Genomic DNA, 4,461 nt, shown 5'->3' with positions numbered 1-4,461 from the left:
GAGATCAGCCACATACAAGAGGTCAATTAACATCTCTGCTCTTTTCCGTGCAAAAGTAACAGCCCAGTTTAATACACCCCCCCCCCCCCCGTCCCGCCCTCCTTGTTTTGGACAGCCCATCTGTACTAAAAAAGGATGCAGGAGAGCCTTTAGGCAGGTGGGGTGTCCACCTCCTGCTCAGGGGAGGGCACGGAGGGATAGAGACCTTAGAGAGAGAGGGGGGTAGAGATATTATGCAATCTGGTAAAAAGAGAGTAAAAGCACACACACATATCAAACCCACATGATTCTCCCTCCTTGTGAGACCTTTGTACGCCAATCTCCTGTTTAGAGCGTCATCGCCTTCAATCAGCTTGGTCTAATGCACCATTGCACATCGACCTATCCTTTGATACAAGTTTGTCCCTCTCCGATGCGAACATCCTTGGCCACCCCACCACAGTTGCACATCGACCTATCCTTTGATACAAGTTTGTCCCTCTCCGATGCAAACATCCTTGGCCACCCCACCACAGTTGCACATCGACCTATCCTTCGAGACAAATTTGTCCCACTCCGATGGAAAACATCCTTGGCCACCACATCCACTCGCTAACACATTGAGTTCGTGTTTTCATTTTCATTGAGCTTTTCCAAATGCACTAGACTACAACATGACCAAATCAAGATCGGTCATCAAGGTTGGCATGTTTAGCTATCCAATTGAAATTCAAGATTTTGCTATGTGCAAGGAATATGTATTTTTTCTCCTTCGTGCACTAGCCAACCCATCAAACAATAGCATGGAGACAAGTTATCAAATCACATGGAACGATAAGTGGAAGCCTGATTTTCATTAATGCACCCTTCAAAGAGTACATGCACTACATAGGATGCCATGGTATTGCATGTAATTTCTCATTTTAATTCTCGCATATGATGAGCCTAGAGCTTTTAAGGCATCCAATCTACCTCGAGTCATCACCAACCAATTGAGTCTTGATCATAATTAAATCATTCAAATTATTTGACGTGTTTTCTTGATTATGTTGCAATGACATCTCATGGGGAGATAAAGGATAGTTGAATATCTTATCATGACATTCATGGCAGCCTCTCTAAACCATTTCCAAGGTTGGGAAAACCCTTAGCCAATCAACCATCATTATTAGGGGCAAATTAATTTATCATATGTCCAAATTAGCTCTTAATCTCTCCCTTTCCTTCGTGTGTGTTCAAGCCCACAGTTAAAGATGGCTAATAATTCACTTTCATAGTGATGCTTTCCTTCATTTAGAACAACTTGAGCACATTTGTGACACCTATAATGATGTTGATGATACTACAAGAGTGGACGCATGCAATCTTACCTTAGAAGATAAAGTGAGATTGTGATATTGTTGCCTCGATGTTGTTGGCAATATCTCATGGACCACTCATAAGTCAACCTTGAGGATAAACAATTGGATGTTACCAATCATCTTGGTTGGTTAGCACCTCTCTCTCTCTCTCTCTCTCTCTCTCTCTCTCTCTCTCTCTCTCTCTCTCTCTCTCTCTCTCTCTCTCTCTCTCTCTCTCTCTCTCTCTCTCTCTCATTGCATCATAAAATTCACACCTTATTCTGTACATTTGTCTTTTTGTCATCACTCTCCTTTATTGAAAGTTGAAACCAAAAAAAAAAAAAAAAAAAAAAACTTCAACACTTGCATAGGTAACTTGGCATACCCTCAAACATGTATGGGTAGCAATGTCAAGATCATGTATTCTTTATGTTGATGTGCATGAAATTATTTTATAAGAATCCCATAGTTGTACATATTCATGTGCTAATTTTCTTTAATTGGGTACAACAAAATTTGATCACATTCATAGAAGTTGTTCAACTCATCATGTATAAACACATTTCATTAGTATGACAACTCAATTCATGGAGCTTTGTCACAATATTAACTTAGCAATGCTTGAGGTGCTTTTGCCAAAAGCAAAGCATTTTATTTCGCAAAAAACATTTGTCTTCATTTAGTTGTAAGGCTAGTTACACACCAAGTGGCAAATGCCCACTTTGCAAGTGTTAACCAATCAAAGTACTTCTTTAAGGGTTGGGCATTTGTGGCTATTTACACACTGAAGAGGACATGACTTATTGTTTACCTGCTAAACATGTGAAATCCCTACCCACTTTTGGACAAGGAGTCTCCCTTGCCCAGTTTATAAAGTGAATACTAGATGCCATGAGTACAAATGTGCATAAGGTAAGTACATGATGTGAATAAAAATTTGCAATGTTGAGGACTTCATTTGCTCAAAGACTATGTATATAACGAAAACTCAAATCCAATATACTAAGAGACTACTACCAAACAACGCACACTCTGTGTGTGCATGTGTGTTTTGTGATGAAGATTTCATAAATCTCCAAGGTACGAAAGTGAAAGTTCGTGATTAAATGTGGAGATGATTGATGTTTGATAAAGACCCTCTTAAGATGTAGAGAACCCAAACATGCATCACAACAAAAAGTGTGACATACATATAAAGTAGCAAAAAGTAAACTGAGTACATTTACTAAGGCCAAACATGCTTTTTCACAATTGTGCTAATCGTGATGCTACAATAAGCACTTTAATGGTGTGTCTTATAACTTGACCTAGTGGTGTTACAACTCTCAAGAGGAAAAGTAATAGATTTAGATGTCTAAAAATTAGAAGAAATTGAAAGCCACTTCCTAAATATTTTTTTGGAGAAGCAACAAAAACATGTGATTGAGAGATAAAACCATTCATTTAAGAAAGTGAAGGAAAGAAACATCATTGTAAAAGATGGTTTCTTTCATTTGACAAGCAACTCTTACCATGTCTATAACGTCTTCAATAGTGATAGTTATGTCAAGATCTTGCACACACCCATTTTGTTAGTACATAACAATTAATTGTTGACAAGTTGCAACATTAAATTAGCTCCCATCAGTAGCATGCTTGCTATTATGGTAGCACAAGAGTGGTTGCAATGAAGTTGGTGATAGTAAATTGATGTTAAGTGGTACACTATTATGTTATGCATATGTAATGTGAGTATCAAATTAACAACTTCAATCTACTTTTGCTAAAGTAGCCACAATGAATCTACGATTTGAGTGAAGTTGTTTGCATCATCATAACAAGGCAAAAGCATTCTTCAACAAATATTTTTGACATGTAGGAAGCTTGATAAAATTCTTATAAATGTTGTCGTAACATTTATAGTTTTGGGTTTATGCTCAATGGCGCAAACTCTTTGTGAGTAATATCAAACAAACCTTACTTGTGAAGCTGTGCCATGCTAGTGAGCAGTCCTAGAACTTGGTACACCTAAACATAAACACTGAAGTTGGAAAATGTAGGGCTACATGGGACATATACAATGTGTCCCATGCTAAGACAATGCATGCTCTAGGAGCGCAATACAACTTACAAAAATATGCTACCAATTTCTTGTTGAGTTTTAATGTTATACTTATTGTGGAATAAGCCTCTTTATGCATGTTCAATGTTATGTGTCATCTATCTATTATCTTATTTATTATATATAAGGGGGGTAACACATTGCTAGGGAACCCCTACCCACTTAAAGCAAATGTGTGCTATCAAGTAGCAAAACTTTATCAACTCCATATTTTAAGGGCTACAACATCCCCTAGTCAACATGCACTTCCACACTTGAGGTGCATAAAGACAAGCATAACACTCGATTAAAAAATCATGCATTCAATAGGGTTTGAATTCCCACCAAGTGTCTCACATGTCATTGGCTTAACCAATGGACCATATATCACTTTTTAAAATAAATTGGGTGTTTAGTGTGCAAACCATTTTCATCCTTATTTTTCGTTTTTTGAGTTGGGTGGGTGGGGGATCAAGAGTGGCTTTGGGCCTCCTCAAACCTTTAAAACGATCCTTAGCCTTCCCAAACCTATTCTCCACTCCCCTTCCTTTTATTGAGACTCAAATTCTCTCTCCCTTCCTTCCCCTCTTCTTGACTTAAACACCTCGTTCTCTCTCAATGTGTGTGTGTGTGTGTGCATGTGCGTGTGCGTGTGCATGTGCACGCGCGCGCGTGTGTGCGTGCGTGCGTGCGTGTGTGTGTGTGTGTGTGTGAAATAAGCATGGGTTTAGGGAAGAATATAAAAGGCTACGATTTGACAATGCTCGTTATCTTTTTGCCAATTATTCAAAACTTGCCCTTGAGGCTTCCTTATTTTGGACCTCCCACCATAAATAAGTGTGAGTACCTTGCTCCACCATTGCAAAGGGTGAGTTCCATACTACCAACCACAATTTCCACCATTGTAATTCATTTATGATAAATCAAATTGTGATCATGACTAGTTCATATTTTATTGAGTATTTCTTGTATTTATTGGTTATGGGAAACGCTTTCTTACTTTGTGTGTGCATGCGTGCGTGCGTGCGTATGTGTGTGTGTGTGTGTGTGTGTGTGTGTGTG

Source organism: Lygodium microphyllum, chromosome 19 (assembly GCF_053477565.2).
Source record: "Lygodium microphyllum isolate KBCC chromosome 19, Lygodium_microphyllum_v1.1.10, whole genome shotgun sequence".
NCBI lineage: Eukaryota > Viridiplantae > Streptophyta > Polypodiopsida > Schizaeales > Lygodiaceae > Lygodium > Lygodium microphyllum.
This window is presented reverse-complemented; position numbering follows the sequence as displayed.